The sequence below is a fragment of the Gallus gallus genome, chromosome 1, assembly GCF_016699485.2.
Source record: "Gallus gallus isolate bGalGal1 chromosome 1, bGalGal1.mat.broiler.GRCg7b, whole genome shotgun sequence".
NCBI lineage: Eukaryota > Metazoa > Chordata > Aves > Galliformes > Phasianidae > Gallus > Gallus gallus.
The window spans coordinates 24,990,553-25,011,220 of NC_052532.1; the positions used below are offsets into that span (position 1 = coordinate 24,990,553).

General features: G+C 44.9%; 1 protein-coding gene across 4 annotated transcripts in view; it reads right to left on the minus strand.

The window, feature by feature from the left end:
• ST7 (suppression of tumorigenicity 7) overlaps positions 1 to 20,668 on the minus strand; it is a 137,590-nt gene that overhangs the window by 113,445 nt on the left and 3,477 nt on the right. The window contains exons 1-2 of one of the 4 annotated variants that reach the window (XM_046937681.1): positions 11,831 to 18,120; positions 11,347 to 11,479 (exon numbers count right to left, since the gene is read on the minus strand). The exons of the other annotated variants lie outside the window; for them this stretch is intronic. The gene's annotated coding sequence lies outside the window, so the exon portion shown is untranslated. Of the gene's footprint in view, positions 1 to 11,346; positions 11,480 to 11,830; positions 18,121 to 20,668 lie in introns of those variants that run through there. 4 annotated transcript variants of the gene reach the window in all.

Consider the following 20,668-nt stretch of genomic DNA (forward strand, 5'->3'; position numbering starts at 1 on the left):
GTGGCACATAGCTGGTCTGCCACTGAGCACTGAAATTCTCTTGGCCATGTTAGACGTGAGAGGCTTTCCACGTCTTCAGGTTTAATATTTAACAGGAGATAGGCTGACTGACTTCCTCATAAACAAACTCTCATTGATCCCAACTGGCCTGTTCTCCTAAGTTTTTCTCCTCCCTCCAGACAGAAAACAGGTCTCCTATACCATAACTCACTGCTACTTCTTAAAAGCCCTTCAGACTTGCACAGAAAGTGAGGTTAAATGTCATCTCTCTGGTACTTCTAACAAGCTCCCTGTTCTCTTCCCCACTGCACTGATAAATAAAGGTAACTCTGGTTTCAGTGGCAGGAAGGGTAGATGTAATGTCAGGTTCAACACTTTAAGGCTTTGTAAATTAAACTTTTACAAATCCCATGGCCATGCCAGCTACCCCATGAATCTGGGATGTAATTTCAGACACAGCCAAGGATTATTTCTTGCTTCCCTCCTTACTGCACTACACTATGTACCAGAAGTGCTCCAGCCACGTAAGGTAAAAGCAGATGGATCTCTCCACTGCACTCAGAGATCCTGTAGGTAATAAGATACTGCACTGACTGAATGGATCTCACCGAGTGCAGACAGGAGAAAAAAAAGCAGGAAATATTACCGCAAATAAATTTCCATTAAATCACTACCGTTTCTTCTTTCCTTCAAATGAATTACAACTTTGGCTTTGTTCGCCACGGTGATCTCTTAAATTCTTTCTACTAAAACAAATTGAAATAGGCTGTGTGTGAAATAATAACAATTGCACTTCTGCTTTCCATACGGACTTATTAAAAAACACACTCAACTTAGCTTCGAGCCACCACGACCAACTGTAAAAGCATACTTACACTCACGCTGCCATGAACTTTTACCTACTGAAGACAGAGAAATCAGCTACTGACACCACAGAGAGCCCCACAGGATACTGACAAAATATCTGCATTATAGGATAACGTCACAAAGATCGGTCAATTGAGCTATCACACAGGAATTAAATAGGTGTGAAAAACCCAAACAAAACATAATGTGGTCAATGGTCCGACCTGTTTACGTGTTTTCTTTCAACTCCACTGTAAGGTTAAAGAGAGTCACAAATATACTGTTTTCTAAAATCAGGTTAATGAAGGCAACGTGGGCAGAATTGGAGCATATCTGATGTTAGAGAGCCACAAAAATAATCCCACAGCATTTGCTGCCCAGCTGACACTGTGGTTTGCTGAATGGCAAGAATGGAATTTCTCTTAGTGCACACAGTGCACCTGACAGAAAGCACGTGCAGAAGTAATATCCATGCTCTTGTCCAGGTCTTATACATCCACAGACCAGACCCTGTGTGAGTAACTACTGCATTCAGAAGAGAGAACATTTGCCTCTCCATGTCGCTCCCAAAGATCTTGCATTGCAGTAATTACAGGAAGCTCAGTATGCAAAGCAACTGCATCAGTGACGTTATTATTGCAGTTAGATTCCCTCATAAATCCTATTTTTCATCACTAATAGGTTGGTTCTTCCCTAAGCAGAAATGTGAGGCTTTTTGTGTTGGCAGTACTGCTTTTGAGAGAAAAATGCTCCTTGCAACCTGGCCCAGCTGGGCCGAACACCGGCCTGCACAGAACAGAGCAAAACGCTGCCCCCACGTGCTTCTAACACCTTTAGGTCTGTGTGTTCTGTGCTACGGCCCTGTAGGGCACAAATTCCCACCTTACATTTGCACAGAGTCCAGTGGCCTGAAACCCAGAGCACCAGACAGGGACCACCGAGGCCCAAAGGCACATGTCTCCTTGAGAACTCATTCAACATCCCTGTCTCATACTCTTAAGGGACCATCTATCCAAAGAAACAAAACACGGTTTCTGTCACAAATGCCTTATCTGACAAAGCACTGAATGCAGCACACTCTACCAGATGGACCTCATCCCACCTCAACACCCTGTGTTTACCCAAAGCCCCATATCCCTTCTGTCTTTTGCCTGTAAAAAGGCCTCCATTCCCACAGAATTTCCATTTCTAGAGGCTTTCTCTTCTTGCTGTCCATGCCTTTCAGATCCACATCGTCTCATCAGGGTGATCAATTCTAATTACACGGGGAGGCCCTCGAAAGCCAGGGCCCTTGCTAGCAGAAGCCAGCTGCCATGGCTGTATGGAAAAGCTCTCGAGTTCAGACCTGGCCTGACTGTGCCAGGACACCTCCTCTGGCCCAGCTGCCCATGAAGCATAACATCTGTGCTGAAACCTAAGTGCCGCAATCCAGAGCAAAAGTTACAGCTATAAATGGTCTTCACACACCAAAACAGAGTTAGTGACTGTATATGGGGATATTTCACACATGGTCACAAATGTGCCTGACAGTGCCTGGGCTTCTCACTTGCTGGTAGTAAGTAGAGAAAGTAACAGTGATTTCTGAAGTTGCTGTTTCTTGTTAACGCTGATCAGATGAAAAATTGTCAGCAAAGCCAGAGCAGAAAGAAAACAAATATCTGGCTGAAGTCTGTTAACCTGAAATAGAACCCTGCACACTGATGTAAGACAGAGAAGTAGGATGTTTCTGAACACATCTACTGACTTGAAATCTTACCATTTACTCTTCCAAGTCCATAAAAGCAGCAGCAAGGCGTGCATAAAAGGTCTTTAATCTTCCCTTTAAAGAAATTTAGTAATGGAAAAATTAATCACATATCTATGTCATACAAACTGAGCAGTCGAAACCACAACACACTGTCAAGACCTTGTTAAGGGCAAAACATTCCCATATTTGACTTCACCATGTCAAACATTCAACATCTGCAATTGTCTGCTGTTTTCTAGCACTGTAAAACAGCAGCTTTTGTGCGTTGTTGGAAAATTTTTCCCAAGATTTCAGCCCAACATGGTACTTGCGATTAACATTCAGACACCGGAAGGAGACTCATTTCCACCTTCCAAGCACAAGAGACATTTACCACAGGGAGAGGGATGCTACGTGTATCCAAAGAGCAAGCAGGAAGCCTCTACAAGGACAAAGATACTGGTCAGAGCGTGAAACACCCCATAAAGGGATTTAGCACAGCTGAAGGAGCAGCGGTTTGTTGGCTTTCTCTTTTTATTTTTTTTTTCTGGCAAGCTTACCTAGCCACCTTGCCACTTCATCAAACTCATGGCCTTTGCATAGCAATCTGGACAAGGAAGATGTTATGTTGCTCAGACTTTGCCTTCAATGCCTTGAAACTGGCTTTGAAACAACCCAGAACATGGTTATTCTCATGGGCCCATCAGTTACTGGCACGGTCCACCACCAGTGAGAATCCCCATCGCTCACACCAGAGAACAAGTAGCATCCATTCCCATACACCTTTCAGCCTTCACCAGCTTGCAATATGTCCACAAAGCACCAGATGGAATGGAATGGAGTGGACCTTTAAGATCATCAAGTTCCACACCCAGGCTATGGGCACAGACCCTTTCCACCAGCTCAGGCTGCCTGAGGCCGCATCCAGCCTGGCCTCGAGTGCCTCCAGGGGTCAGGAACCCACAGCTTCTCTGGGCAGCTATGCCTGTGCTTCACCACTCTCTGAGGAAAGAATTTCTTCCTCTTACCTCATTTAGTTATTAGGCTTCTGCCACATCAAGACTTTCAGAGGAACCTCCAAAGCACAAGGAATCAAATCTGACAGCATTTGTAGTAAATAATGTTTTCCATTAGCTGCAAGAGCAATAAAATTAAAACTTCTGGCCAGTCAGTGCCCTTCTGTTTCCATTTACGGTTAAGAATGCAAAAACTTGACCATAATTTCTTTCCCAAACTTGCCTCAGCCTATTCCAATTCAGGGGCATAATTCAGTCTAGTCAAAAATATTTTAAAATAATGTGGTTTATTTATAACCAGAAAAGTGATCTTAGTAATCATTGAAATTGCTAGAAGTTACTAAATTTAAAACACAATGACTACATTTTCTCCTCTCCTCACACAGAGCAACCGATTGAATGGAGGATGCGAGCACTGCTGTGCCCACATCGACAGAACCCCTCCCTCTGCCACCAGCTGCAGTCAGAGCCAAGGGTAAAAAAAAACATCAATCTCAAACCAGACAAATGAATGCAATGTGAGGAATGGCCAAGAATCTGAAATATACGATTTCTTTCACATGCCGCAGTTTGCCTGTATTTTATAAGCCCTGCCACCCGATCTAAAAGAGGTGACTGAGGATGCTACAGTGGCAGTGAAAACTGTAAGACTAAAATATCGGTGCTGTTTAGGTCTTGTAAGAGTTAGAGGAGAAGGGATGCTTTAGGTGTATGCAGGATAAAGAAACAGAATGGCTAACAAGCGGTTGCTCAATAAAATAAGGGACAAACTGAGAACCGTGCAAGAAAAGTGGCTTTCACAAAGAGCAAAAATCACTATTAAAAGGTGATGCTGAAGTCAAGGACCTAGCAACAGCCACAGCTGGAACCACAAGGAGAATATCCAGAAAAGTAACAAAGGGATTTGCTTTTTAGGAGTTATTCCACATTGCCTGGTACTGCTTGCTCTCAAAAAAGAAGACACCGCCACCACTCCTCCAAAAAATAAAAATAAAAACCAACCCCCCAAAACCAGACCAGCACTAGGAATGCCCGCAGTCAATCTACTGTTGCAGCGCACGTTCTGCGTGGTTTCTGGAGCACAGCCTGCCAGCATGCACAACAGCCCTGCGCCACCCAAAAACATCAAAGATTTGTTAAAAAACTGCCTTACAGACAATAGAAACCTGTGTGATGATTCCCAGACCAGCCTGAAGCTTCAGCATGCGTTACACTGCATTTGAACAGGAGACTCTGGTTTCCTCCCAGGTTAGCAGAGCAATCCATCACGCTCCCTCCACCTCTGTGATGCTAAGCGAGAGCAGGGCTGTGCTCCAGCAGGTATTTCTGGCTGCAGGTCTGGCACTGAGTGGTTCTCTTCTCCAAATGTCTGTCATCCTCACTGTCCCTACCTGGACAGGGACCTCAGGTCTGGGGCTTAACAGCGGAGCAGACAAGTTCTGCCTGAGCAATAGGGGTTGAAACCAGAATGAAGCCAAACAAGCACGCAGGATGTGTTGAAGCTAAATGAGAAAGACAAAGGGAAAGGGCACTCTGTTGGTAGAGAAGACGCTGCTTCTTGGTAACCAGTGGGGCCTGCCTCCAGCTCCTGAAGCATCATTTCTCTGTCTCCCTTACACCAAACACACTGAATGTGATTATGGGAAATGAATTTTCAGGACAATTAAACCCCATCCTTCCTGCCTCTTTACTTTCAATCAAAGAACCTTACCTATGGAAGCAGACAGCCCTTTTGCAAGAACGAGTAGAGGAAATTAAAATAAATGCTAGCAAAGATGCAGTACCTTTTATATTATCTGAACTGGCTCCTCAAGGATTTCCCAGAGCATGCCACCATGAAAAGGAAGCTGCATGTTCTGCCTCTTCCCACTGAGCTGGATGATTTAAAAATCACCTAAATTAATTTTTAAAGTTGTAAAACAGTGATACATGGATTGTGAATCCTTGCCTGTGCTCTCACACGTGCTGCACAGCTCCAAGGGGCCTCCCTGACATAGCTGGAGCAATTCAAACAGAGGGGAGGAAGAGTGAGAGAAAGTTATTGCTGACTGAAGTTGTGGAGAGCAAACAGGAACTGGACACTCAAGTGATGCTGGATAACACTTGGGAAATGAATTGGCACAGCAGCATTATTGGGCTTTTCCTGTATATACGAAGAATAGCTGTCCATGCAAAATATGCAGTAAGCCTTTCAAATGTTTTATGTTTGCTTATATGTCTCAGTTTCAGATGTTACAATGCAATTGGACAAATTCAACTGTTAGAAGTAATTCCTCAGGAGGCTACTTCATAAACATATTTATTCTAACTCTTCTGGCCTTGTTACTGTTGTTCAGCAGGGGAAGATGTGATGAGCGAGGGCAGGGCTGAGGACTCACCCACCAAGGCTGTTTGAGCAGTCAGTGCCCTTCCAATTAGCATGTTATTTCGTTCCTGTCTGGATGCCTACCTGTGTGACCTATTGTAAAGTACCTGCTTTAGCAGGGGGGTTGCCTCTTGAGGTCCCTTCCAACCCCTACAGTGCTGTGATTCTGCAAAATGCAACAGAGGACAAGGCTGAAATATTAAGCAAAGAGATACTGTAAGAAATAACTCACTGGAACAGAGCACCCATTCCTAAGCCTTTACATTCAGTGAGAGCTGCTGGTGGCCGTACAAATGTATTTCTTTGCATTCAGTTTTGGAAATCTCTCTAAGATCGAACATACACTGTCTGCCTTGACTTACAATGACCAAATACTTTTGTGCTGTTTATGAATACCTGCTATAAAAGCACATCACAGCTGAAACTGCTGCTAATATAACGCTTTGCAGACAAAAATACAGAGATTGTTTCCTCCTAGTATGCCTGATGGCAAGCCTCCTTACCTGAGGTAGTCCTTCACTTACTGCCACACACACACACCAATCAATTTAGTAGCCACAAAGCAGGTGGGACCCAGCATTAAAAAGCAGAGACCTGTCTGTCACCTTGCAACCTGTTCTAAACCATGCTTGAATGCCATCTGTCACCTTCTGTCACTCACACCTGTCTTTGTTCTGTCTGCTTACATCAGGCAGAGGTGGGAGCCAGCATTTAGTACACAACTATACACAGCATCAGAACCTCAGTCCTGTTGAAACCCCCTAGATAACCCCCTGCATCCGGCCCCAGTGAAATAGAAATGCTGTATTCCAGAGGCACCTCATATTGAGAAGTCCGCTTTAAATGGGCAGCTGCAAACAGCTGCACACTCCTATTTTCAAACGATGCTATTGTGCATACACAACATATCCAAGGCAGTCCAGAGCAAGTACATAAAGCAGAGACAAAACGGAATGAACAGAACTAGACCTTGCTTGATTCATTATATATGTGTATGCATATATATATAAAACAATCTATTAAACAGTTCTATTAGTAAGGCAGACATAAGCATAAAAGAAAGATACTGAATTCCTTCCTAGCAAATCCCTGATATAAATGAGCACCTTAAATATTCTTCCTGTATAAAGATGATACTGATTCAAAAGGGTCATTTTTTCAGTCTTGCATCAGTGTCTGTATTTACAGACGTCTGAATGGGTCAGCTGTATCTGGAGAAGAATAAATAAACACAGAAGAGCCACCACCTTTAATCTGTTTGTGCATGTACATAAACAAAAAATTGCTCAGAGATGACTCATGAGATCTACCTAAGAACAAGTGGGTAGAAGATGAACCTCCACAAAATGAAGCTAGTTTTGGTGGTTGTATGGAATAAGCCAGCTGGAGTCAGCCTGCGCTTCCAGCAGGCTATGGGAGAGCATCCCTGGCTGCCAACTGTCCTTTCAGAACTGGCCAGTGAGAATCCCCCCATATCTTCAGTGGGACAGGCAGTGAGCTTAAATCTGTCAAAGTGCTTCATGAGCTCAAAGGCAGGCAGATGGCTGTCATCTCCTCAGGAAGGCCCGCCGCCTTCCTCAAGTCCCCAGCACGGCATGCAGATGTAGTTTCCATCACAACAACTGATCCAAATTCACAGCACAGCTTGTTGTGCAATAACTTCTCCAGGTAGATGAGTTTGAGGTATCTTCAGTCAACAACCATCCTTCTAATCCTGCATTTTCTACTTTCTGTCTGACTTAAAAGAATTCAGCTTCACCGCAGCCACCACTGTCCCCTTAGTTCACCACAGCCAAGGCCCTGGCTCTCATGAACCTCACCTTTCAGCTGATCTTATGAAAGCAATCCAGAGGGCCACCGCACAGGTGGGCTTCTGAAGGACAAGGACGGATCACATTTGCCTTACAACTACCTCAGTAGTAGGACAACCTTAAAGTCCTACTTCTTGCCACGTGTCAGCACCCAACTACCTTCACATCTTCAGTAGGTAATTTGGTGCAGTGTGGTTGCTGAGAATCTCTGCTTGCATATGGAGGATGCAGCCCGCTGACAGGTCTGCTGCATGAGGGTGTACTATGGCACGTGTGTGTGTGGCTGCTAACAGAAACACATGGCAATGTCAGATGCAAGGAGACCTCAGCTCTTCCAGACTACATTTCCCACAGGCCACTGGCTGCCTCTCGTGTCACCAGGCTCCTCCTGCGTCTTTAACAGGATGCCCTCTAGTGCGGAACATGGAGATGGACTATTCCACTTCTGCCCACACGACTGCATATCAGATGCAAAAATCTGCTTAAAGCAGTACTGGCACCGCAGCTGAGCAGCTGCCCTGCTGATGGAAGGGCCAGGAGTGAACTGGCAAAGACAAACAAAACCCCTACAAACACTTCTCTTTAACAAAGGCCCATCTGACTGTTTCTATTTAACAGCAACCACTCGGGAATGGAAGCAGACAAACTGCAAGTGCTGTGGGTGCTGCTTAGTTCCCTGCATGAGGAAATCTGCTGAACTGAAACTATGATTTCATCCTCTTCATAAGCAAATACAAGGAATCCTTTCCAACAAACATACCTTCAACCACAGCATGCCAAATGGTCCTGATCTCTGTAAATAAACATGCAGTTTATTTCATTCACAATGCACGAAGAACGGAATTCAAAGTTCAGATCATTTTCATCTGCTGTCATGAAGTGTTGCAATCCCTTATCAGAGGGCCACAGACATTAAGAATAAAGTCGAGGACCTGAATCAGCCAACACTCCTCTTGCTGAACTACAGATTAGGATTCACAGAAGCCTAATGCAGCAAAACCAGATTTATTTGAGCTGGCTTGTATTAGTTTTTTTTAATGGTGCTTTCATATCTCTCATTAATATTAACTTTTATTCAAAACTGATTAACATAACCTCCTGCAAATCAGCAGTAAGACACACAGGACAAAACCACAGTAGCACAGGGGTAGAAGAGCATACTGTGTACGTATTATATCATGTGTCAGACACTTAATAATTTTCTTAAAGCTGGCAAAGCACTTTCTGGTTTATTACCATGCCCATTATACCAAACATATAAAGAAGCGCATGTTAATAAGTAAAGCAGTGGCTGACTAAAGCAAACAGGCAATGAAACGGCAGAGGTGCTTCTGAAAACATTATCCTGTAAGTGTAATTCCAGACTGCAGGTTTAAAATACACACAGCAAATAAATTAACACCATAAAATGGAACAGGGAAGATTACTTCTAATACCAACTTATTTATACCTCAAAGATCAGAGTCTGATAAAAATCTAAGGAGGGAGGGGGAAAGGGAGAGAACAAAGCCCTTGGTTATCCAGGAGCCAAGGGGTGGGCTCAGGTACAGCTGGTGCAACAAGGCTGCAGGGTGCTGCTTCCCTCTGCAAATAAACACACGTCCAAGGAGCAGCAGGGACCATCCTGCACAAGACACATTACTGCCAACTCCTCCACCTTAACACACAGCTGATCTTCCATCCCACCTTGTGCAAGGAGAGGTCCCAAAGGGCTCAGCCATGGGCTCCGGGCACCAAAGCCACCTCTGCAGAGAGAGCACTTGGGGAGAAGTGCCTCATGAAGCCCTGGTGTTGTTCTCTCTTAAACACTTGAAATTAGGTTGGAAAAGAAACCCACAATTAAACAAGAGAGCTTTTGACAGGCCTCTCTCTATTCATTCACTGTTTATTATTGATTTCTGTGCCTGTGCAGAAGGATCACATGCACATGTGTTAGGAAGGGGACTACTGCAGTTTACAGTGTATGTAACAGAGCTAAATGGAATCTCTGTGAGTTCTGTCTGTGGCTGTTTCTCCTTTTGTCTTTGTTTGTTGTCTTTTACAGTGTTCACCCTACTTTGGTTTCATAAACCAAAGCTCCTCCATAGGTCTCAAGGTCTACTGCAAAGATAGCTCCAGACTGAGAACCCGAGTTCCCTGAGCTCAGGAATGGCCCTGAGGGTTGCAGCTGCCCTGCCATGCTGGGTCAGTATTTAAAGCTTCAGGCTGGATATCAGGCAAAGGCTCTTCACCACCAGGTGGTCAGGCACTGGAACACGATGCCAGGGCAGCGGTCACAGCCCCACATTGACAGAGTTCAAGAAGTGTTTGGACAACGTGCTCAGCCATAGGGTCTGATTTTTGGGTGGTCCTCTGTGGAGCTCAAAGTGGGACTCAATGACCCTTCTGAGTTCCTTCCAACTCAGGATACTCTACGATTCCTGAGCAAATTTGCAATAATGGACTGGAGGCTGATCTGATTTATACCAAGAAAACCTGCCAAACTGGCTTCTAGGAGTCTCACTATGAAGTGAGAGTACAAATGTGTACCAACTCATGCATTTCTGTGGTACAGCAAGGGGAGCTCCACCATACCTAGGGAAGAACAGGTTTGTAATGAAGGTATTGAAGAATATGCATTTTAGCCCTGTACTGCTAGCTTTCCTCCAGCAAGCAAGAAGTGATGCTGATGCATTTAGCAACAAGGTGCAGGAGCAGTCCTGACCGACAGAGCGTTTGCAGAGATGTGCATTTACAGATCCATAATCAGTCAGAATCCTAAATAAAAGTAATCAATTAATAAAGATGTTCCACAATTAATAATTGCCTGCAGTAGAATTGTAGGTCTGCCGGAGCTGCCTGAGAGCAGAACAGTACTTGAGGCACCCAAACTCTCCAGCTGAGTAATTTTCCAGTTACTGGGTTTGGTTCATATGGTACAAATTTGTCACGTTGTTAGAAAGCTCACGGAGTTTAGAAAGACGTGTGGGATGACAACTGATCAAAACTCTTTCAATACAAAAGCGTCAGAGAAACTTTGCGGTTCAGGTTTAGACAAGCAGGCATTTTCCTAACACACAGTGCACACCACCCATCTATATTTAACACCAACTGCTCTGCGCTGCTATCGGTTCTCAGTTTCATGATAGCTGTGATGTTCCACAGTAGGACAGCAAATGGGCAAAGGCTCATTGCACGTGGTGGGGAGGTGCCCAGGAGTCACTCGTGCTCAACATTGTGTCCTAGAAGAACCTAATGTCAAAAAGCTCTATGGAGGCAACACAGTCATTTCATCACGAGGCAGTATGAGCCCTGCTGACTGCTTCAAAGAGTCCAAAACCTCAACCGTCTGGCTCAAAATAACTGCGGAAAGTTGCATTATGTTTCTATCTCATAGATAATCATCTATGAGTCAATGCTTTCAAGTAAAGCAACATCAGCTCTGTGTACATAATGCACACGAGACCTAGGATGTTCTAAGTTTCCCCTCTGCTTTGAGGGAGGACAAAAAGCACAGAGGTAAATTCGTATTTGCTGAAGTCAGACAGAACTATACCTTAAGATCCATCTGAACTCATGCATTATGCATCGAAATAAACCCACCAAGCCAGCAAGATTATTCCAGCAACGTCAAGAATGAGACGGTGAGGTGAGCAGAGCGCAGCAGCGTCCAAAACAAAAGGAATCCCTGCTTCACTTTTGAACGTGAACGAAGCCGCTGTACATGGAGGGAAACCTAAAGTGCAAGAAAGTAAGCACTGTGACAAGAGGGACAGAGGCATAATTCAAAGAGCACAGCACATTCACATGAATTGGAACACACGTAAGTGATCTTACTGAAGGATGTGGCATTTGAAAAATGAAGCCCAGTAGTAAGGCAGATTTAATAAAGTGATGAAACTCCCCCAGCCCGTGCCAGAAAGCCTCGTATTTCTATATTCAGGACACTGACTCAAGCTATGGCAGCAGTGACAAAGCAGTACTCTGTGAAACCTCTGAATTCTGAAGATCACAATACATTAAGCATACATTAACAGAGGTAAATGAAAAACTGGATAAGATGAAAAATAAATCATGCTGCACCAACCTTAACACATTTCTTTATTAAAAAGTTTTCCAGCCAAGAGAAGTGAATAGCTCCAAACTGCATGGATTTTAGAAAAAGTATTTGACACGGTGACATAGGAAGTTAGCTGAAGCAGAAGTGGGGAACATGGAGGGACTGGCAAAGAGGGGGAATGTTGCTGCTTGCCAGGAAGCACCGGGGTACAAGGAGAGCTGAAGCCGTCAGCTGAACCCTCTTGAATATTTTGATTACCAAAACCAGAGGGGTGCAGGAGAAGACTGGTATGAGCTGCCAATACAGAGAGAAATGAAACACTGCACAGGGAGAAGCAAAGGCCATGCAAGCTGCAATGAAATGAAGTGGATCAAAGTTAATGGTGCAAATTGCAGGACAACAGCAAGGCCAGCTGCAGGGAGGGGAGCACCCAGAGGCACTACCACCTCTCTCCAAGAGATGCTGACACAAAAAGGCAATTTAACCACTTAGATACACAGCAAAATATTCTCAGCAGCAGGTGAGGCACTTTATATGTAAAAGGCAGTTAACAGAGCCTTATCTCTGGAATACTGCATACAATGCTTGCTACGCAATTGTGAAATGGATAGAAAACTGAAACAGGTCAGGTATGACTAGCACGAACAAGGAAATACAGACATTTTATGAGCACAGACCAGGGCAGCTTGTAGGAGGGAAATATCCACGTGAATACACTGGGGAGCAATTCTCGGAGCAGCCCCACAGATTTTAAAGCTAAAAGAGAGAGCACAACTGCATACAAACCAGTCACGACCATACTGGACTGGAATTAGAACAAGGTTTCTGACCACCACCAGAGCAATCAAGCTGTGGAAAAATCTCCCAGTGCAACAGTTTATGGGAAGGTGGGTAAAACGTGGCTAAGGACTGCAGTCACTGACCCAGAGAGACCTCTCCAGCTCTTTATTTCCACACAACACAGCTCCTGCATCATCACAGAAGGCAGAGGAGTTGGGCTGGGAAACTGCAGGTGAGAATCCCGGCTCCAGGGGAGTGGCTGACAGAATGCCCTGACTGTGGCACAGCCCAAATCCTCACCCACCAGCCCCAGGTGAATCCTGCAATCCAGGCACCTTGGGATGTCCTGTAACTCCTCTTGAGTTGGGTCCCCCGTCCCATGGTGACAATGGCTTTAGGGGCCGCTGTTAATGAGCTGAGGTCAGCAGATTAAAAGAGCAGAGTACAGGCGATTTTCTCAGAGGGAAATGCAAGTTAACATGGAGGAGGGGATCTACCACTAAGGAGATATTGCACTTGTATCACTCCCCCTCAGCCCTAACCAAAAGGGCTGTATGGACCAACACAGGGACCCAACACAGGAGCCCACTCTGAGCAGGCAGATGCCTCCATAAAGCCAAGCACTGTCATATCATAGAATGGCTTAAATTGGAGGGGGTTTAAAAGATCCTTTAGTCCCCATCGCCTGCCATGGGCAGGGCTGCCACCCCCCGGGGCCCCACTGAAGCTGGCCTTGAGAACCTCACGGACGGGACATCCACAGCTTCCATGGTCAGCCTCCAGAATATTTTGTGATAAAATCATGAGTGAATGTGCTGTAACACTACTGGTGGGCGAATGCTGAGTTGTACTGTAAGCTTCTAAATGGAGCCAATCCCCTTTGTCCCATCACTATCATGTTGTGTAAAAAGTCAGTCCACCTCCTGGCCTGGAGACCCTGCTGTCTCCTAACACCCTGCTGTGCATCACTGACCGCTCTTGGGTTCCCTCTCTCAGCAGGGCTCATCGGCTCCTGGTTGAGGAGCTGCCATATCCATGTGCAGGGACCTTCCCATGTCCTCTTGTCCCCTGCACAAGGGGCTGGGGCCAGCTGTGCTCCTGCAGCAGGCCTGGGTCAACCTTCTTTTGGAAATTGGAGGAAATTGCCAGTCTGAAACTCTAATGCTGAGGTTTGTGCAAAATCTACCAGGCGGGCATGCTGCTACTGAATTTACTTCAGAATTAAAAATAGCAGGAGAAAATTCATGTGGAAGATCAAGCGTGCTAATAGATCATATAACCTCGCACCAAACCAAGCCGTGCTGTAAACGATTTGCAGCATAAAACATACAGGAACTGCCATGAAGACATTTATTTACACAAAAGCCAATAATTACAACAGTCTCAGGTTGCAGGCATGTTTTCTTGAGAAATTAATGACAGCCTTACAAAATAAACCAACACCAACAATAACATTTCTTCTGCTTTAAATCTGATCTTCAAGAGCCTTGCTGCTGGGCATAAGAACTAACACAGCAGCCTAACAGGCCTGACATTTAATAAGCCAAGTTTATTTCTAGAAAGGGAGCTGGAAATTAAATCTCCTGCTTACAGCTGGCACGCTGTGCGCAAGAGGAATCCTAAGACGACTGCATTTCGTTTTTGCCCTATAGCTTTTATCCTTCTACTAATTGGTATATTTAAGTGCGCTTAATCATTTCAGCGCTGAACTTACCACCGTGATAATCTCCAATTTAGACTACGCAACAATAAATCTCTGTCTTCTCTTAGCAGCTGGCAAGTTTTGATTTGGACTTTGAATTTAGATCCTCTCCTCAGGCTTAACAGTAACAACTTGTTTGTTCTGCCTTCTGAAAGCATGACATTAACTCTGCTCTTTAACTGTATTAGCGTTGCTTAAGCGCAGTGTTCTCGGTGCTAAAATCAGCTGCCTCTCTGTAGTGCCGGCCTAAGAAACACAACAAAACCAATTAGACTGTGCTGGTGGCTTACAAAGGAACTTTCACTCATTAGTATTTACACGGCATCACTGGGCCACGTGACACTTTGCAGGCACAAGGACAAGCTCGAGGTTATAATACAATCTTTCAATAGATGCCTCCAATGCCACAAAGAGCTAATTTAAAAACAGGTGGAAGGGGCCTCCAACAATTAACAGAGGAATAACGCTCCCACTAATACCTTGTAGTTCGCCAGAGGACCAAGTTAGGTCTTCTCTTTAATTCTTTGACAAATGCTCTGAAAACCTTATGGAAGCGGCTCTTGTAAAAATACCCAAATTAGATGTGATCACCAAACAACAAAGGGGAAAACTGTTTCTGGATGGAGAAGGGGATCCTACCCCTGCTTTGCTACAGGCTCCCTGGTAAGCACTCCTGGTAGTACCCTGGTAAGCTGTTTAGCCCCCATCTGTAAGACTTCACACACATTATTATGACCTTTTCAGTACAACTGGGGACTTGTGCTTCCAGAACAAATCATGTCATTAAAGATTTGCAGGATCAAAGTCTCATTTCCCCGTGCCTTAGTTCTTCCTGTACACTTCAGTACAGCTGCATTTGACATACTCACAGATGCTGGGAGAAGGGCCTCACTTTGTTAAATATAAAACACCTACTTAAACAACTCGCCTTGTGATAAAAGGCTGAACAGTACGGCAGTTGCACCGAGTTGAGAAAGACTGCATCTTCACAATTTCCTGACTACGATGTTTGCTTTTGCAGACTTGAGCCCAGAAGAAACTGCGAGCTCACCCAACGTATGCCGCCACTTAAGTTGCTTTATTTGCTTTACCACATGCCAACGAGACAAACAGCCCTTTCTGTTTTACAAGGCACGGCTCAAATACCAAGCTTGTCAGCTGACCCAGCAGCACTGGGCCCTGGGGTACAGCAGCCGGGCACGAGAGCCCTGGCACCCCCAGAAGCACTGCAGCCACCAGCACAGTGTACCTGCACACAGGCAACAACCACTTTCAGATGTGAGGGTTTTTTTCATTTCAATGTGACAGCATCTGTACTGCTCAGCTCTGCTTATGGCAGGCCATGAGGTTTCACTCAGTTAGCTCTTCCTGGGACACAGCAGTATTTGTCACACTGACAGTCTTAATGCAAAAAACCACCAAAGCTGCAAAGCCAGAGCACTGCTTGCCACAGTAGTTAGGTCCAAACGCAGACATCTTCAAGAATTTATGTTGAAAACATACTTCATGTATGAATTCCACTGGACTCAGCTTGCGGCCACCCAGTTTGTAACATTTGTCTCCTCTACCTTTAAAGACAAGGTTAGTACCTGCTATTTTCTTCCCGCAATGTAGCTTAGACACTGATCAACCACATACCAGTACTTTATTTCCGTTAGTTAGTGAATTGCACTCAGAATATCTCACAGCAAGGCTTCTTCTTCGCACCTCAGATTACTGTGGCCCCAGTTTGGCCAAACATAACATATGTATTCTACGTCTGAATACTTTGGAAGCTGGCTAGATGTTTGCCAACTGGGCTCTGGCTCTCACTCCTCTATAGTTACCGTTAAGTTGCCTCTGTGGCTTCTCTGCGGTTAGCTGAACAGTTCGAGCTTCCTTACTCCATCAGTGTAAGGTGTTCTTCATAGACTTGACGTAGTTCTTCTCAGAGATTGCTGCAAATTTCTGACTCAATTTTAAAACACAGACATACCATTCCTCCCAAACACTGTTTTGCCTGTGTAGAGGTGACAGCATCTCCCTAATGCCTGCTCTACAGGCAGGCAGTGACAACGCTGAGCACCTCTTGCCTTTCATAGATGGAAACTGACCATGTAGATTTCTGTGTTTATACCTTGCTTTCTTTAAGAAACAATCACCACAATAATAAATAATAATAATAATAATAATAATCTATCTTCAATTTTTCTCTAACTTTGTGATCACAGTCCTTGCACGGCTGCTCAGACAATTAGAACCAAAGACCTATGTGAACAATGAGGCTTATGTTCCTTCAGGATAAATTTACACTGGTGCTCAATGGGTGCTTTGGAAAATCCCACTTACATATATGCAGTTTGAGGAGCACTTCTGAACATTTTCATCAGCAGATGGAGAGTATTAGGCTCCATTTAGAAGCTCACAGTACAACTCAGCAGTCGCCCACCAGTAGTGCTACAGCACATTCACTCAAGATTTTATCACAAAATATTCTGGAGACTCCAACATGTTTCCACTGAAACGCTGGCTGCAAATCTAGAAATTCTGTAATCAGGAGGCCAATTTCTTAAGGAAGGGCTTTTGGAAAACCTTACGTTTGTTACAAACTTCACTCTGTTTCCTGCATTTGACACTGAGTGAAAATGTAACCTTGATCAAATAAAAGTCAAATTCCTGAAGAAACAGCAAAATCTGTAGAAAACCAATGTTCTCCTGTATCATTTCATGTTGTGCCCATTGGGAGTTGATCTAACAGGGTTTGGTGGGGCTACAGCCCCTATTTCACTGCAACAGTGCCATGTTTAGTCAATGAAGAATTCTGTCATAAATAACATCGCTTTTATTCGTTTCCACAAAAATCTAAGGGTGAATCTCCAAGCATACCATGCTAAAAATCCCCAGGCATAAAGCAGTTTAGATCCACTGTACAACAGCTTCCTGCGTATCAGCCTTGGCAACTTTTTCTTCTCCTTCCCCCAAAACACACACAAAAAAGTAACACCAAAGAAACCTCTGGTGTTCAACTGTGCAACAGCTACCAATCTCCATGGGGCTGCAAGCCATACAGCTGCACACGGAGGCTGACAGCAAGCAAAACAAGATTTACTTTAATTCCATTAGGGCTGCAGGGAAAGTAGGAACAATATTTAGGAGAGACTTCACTTACGTTCTGTGAAATACAGAAACTAAATACGAGTAATTTGGGGCCAAGGGGACGAGTAGCACTGCAACAAACTGTAGCTGTACATAGCAGAAATTATTTATTCTGTGAAATCTGTGCATAGAATTAATGCCAACCTTGCCAGAAGCACTCACAAATTTAAAACGTTACTTTCAACAGTCCAGTTCATATTAAAAAAAAACCCAACACTGCACTTTCAGGGAGTTAATAATTTATCCACCTATTTTTGGTGGAATCTGAATTTTGCTCCGAGTTGTCTGTTGTCACAACACCACATTCTTTTCTGTAGTTCACGTCATAAACACTCCCAAGGAAACCCATCCTAATAAGGAAAGCTGGCTTAGAAAGGCCGATCAACTAGCAGCAGTGCCTGAACCTAAACTGTCCTGCTCCTTTTAAATGGAGAGTTGTTCCCTCATTTTTAATCCATTTGCAACTCCCTGGCCTTTGTCAGGTTAATCTTTCTCAATCCTAACGCTTAGCTCCCCAGGCTTAAATTTACGAGCAGGAACAATCCCCCCTGATCACACTGTCGGGATGCTATCACAGCAGACTCACTGGGTGACAGTAAGCGCTCAGGGCAGCTCTGCGAGGAGCACTGGGACAGCCCTGATCACTGCTCCCTGCATCTCCAGCCCTGCAGAAGCCGAGCTCCTGACTCCACACAGGGCCACAGACTCCTGACTCCACAAAATTGAAACCCTATGTCTGAGAGAATTGTCCAAACACTTCTTGACTCTGGCAGCTCGGTGCTGCTACTGCCCTGGGCAGCCTGTTCCAGTGCCTGACCACCCTCTGGTGAAGAACTTTCCCTAACCCCCAGCTGCCCCTCCCCTGACACAGCTCCATGCCGTTCCCTCGGGCCCTGTCGCTGTCACACAGAGCAGAGCTCAGCGCTGCCCCTCTGCTCCCTGTGAGGAGCTGCAGCCGCCATGAGGCCTCCCCTCAGCTCCTCTGCTCTGGGATGAACAAATCAAGGGACCTAAGCCTCTTACCCAACTTCGTAGCCCTACTTTGAACACGCTCTAATAGCTGTATGTCCTTCTCATATTGTGGCACTCAAACAGCACCCAGTGCAGGAGGTGAGGCCACACAGCACAGAGCAGAGAGGACAACCCCTCCCCTCACCCAGTGGCCATGCTGGGCCTGGTGTACCACAGGCTGCGGCTGGTCCTCTGTGCTGCCAGGACACATATCCACCAGAACCCCAATTATAACCTGTTGGAGAGCAGATACTGCACCAATGCTGAGTACAGATCTGCAAGACCAGGACAACTAGTAAATGGAAAATCAGAAGAAGTACATGAGCTTCATCAGCAGTCGCTGCCATCCCAAAGGCAGCACATCCAAAACCTGAGAGGAGTGCTCCATCTGCTCACGCCTCATCTATTCATCTCCTGCAGTAATCCTGCATACTGAATCACACACAACTTTCCTGCTTGGTTAAATTCTGGATAGCTTGGGTAAAACGAGGGTTCAGCGAGACAGATTTACTGCAGTGGTCCAAGTACTTTATTTATCTAAGCCCGTGTTACGCACACATCAGTGAATGTACTGTAGCTGGACCGAATTACTGCAGACCCTGCCTGCCTGAAAAGCTGTCAGTTCTGCGTCTTCGAAAACACTCTTGGATGAAAAGAAAGTGTTATCCTAATTTTTACAGAGAACAGAGGAACACTTTGAACACGTCTGCTCAGCTCTCCTGCCCACTCACGCACAAAACCTGGCTGTAACTGAGTAATCTGGTGCTGGCTAGTGTTACAGCACGGTGCACACCAGCCTCTTTCTTCCCCTCTCCAGATGGCTGGCACCGGGCACAGCGTTTCAGGCTCTGGGCTACGAGAGAATCCTATTACACATGGTCACAGAACCCATGGAATTAAAATTCTCCGTAATTATTTCAGTAGGATCACCAGAATTTAAAAAAAAAGAAGAAGAAGAAGAAGAAAAAGAAGAAATAAAAACAACAGTGCACCCCAGAAGCTTTGTCACAACGAGCAGCTCTCAGCTGAGGTGACGTCCTCCTGCTCCTCTGTTCTCACGTCCATACTGACCTCAGAATGACATCCTTCACTTTCTCTCACCACCGGTTTCTGACCCTCCTTCAGATGCTCAGCGGGTAGCAGCACAGGGCTGCCCCACTTCAGCTAAGCGGGACATCCTGAGCAAATTTAGTATCACGATACAGACACCTACAAAGCTACACCGGCTCATTCCCACAGATTATTCACGCTTCTAGGAAACCGAGTTTCCCAATTTCTCTCCCATCTTCAACCCGCAAATTTCTGAGGAGCCTTCCTGCCTGCCCCGTCACTCGTTGGCTGCACTTAATCTGTCCTCCTACTGCTCTTCAGAAAGATAAATATAATAGCCAGAAACTTCAACTGTTGGGCCTCTCTCCTTCTTAGGACATGAACAAAAAGGCAAACGTGTGTCAGGAGAAAACGAGCAGGGCTGCACATTTTTATAAGAGGTGTGTCCTATTTCAGATTAATGTGGCATTCAGAAATCGCACGAGTGCCAGCATGGAAGAAAAACACAGCACATTCATTATATAAAGAAATCGTGTTTATTTTAGTTCTTTTGGAGTGAGATGGTAACATCTGCTTCCTTAATTACTTATTCTGAGTTTAATATTTTAACCTGACACGTTAAGTCTCCTCAATTGCTTCCTGCTAAATGCTATAACACAGCTATAGTAGCTCAAACATTTCTATTCATGAAGGACTTGATTTCATTTGTGCAACAAGCTTCAATTAAATTCCAAAAAACTCTGAAACACACGAATTAGATTTATTGGAAACTTCTTTAATATGAACGAGTAGATTTCTCTTTGATTATGTCCCATTAGTCTACTCTCCGCAGAGGGCACTGAAATTACACTTGCCCACAACTGCACAGACTTCCAAGCCTGCAAGCCAAGTTACACAAAGGATAACCGACTTGTGCTTGCCCTCAGCATTTTATGGCTCTGGCCAAGCTGGTAGCACATCTGCCCAACAATAAAAGAGGAGTAGCCCCACGCTTGATCTTATTAAAACTTAAAGTTAGAATTGACCACTGGGCTATTTGGTGAAACCTCCCCTGATTACTTTGACCACTGATGTTGCACCGCCTATTGCACAAGCTCTTGCTGAAAACCAACTGAGCACTGGATGAAAACCAGTGACTCTTATTTCACCATCTGATTTCAAGACTTCCAGAAATTGAAAACCCCAAA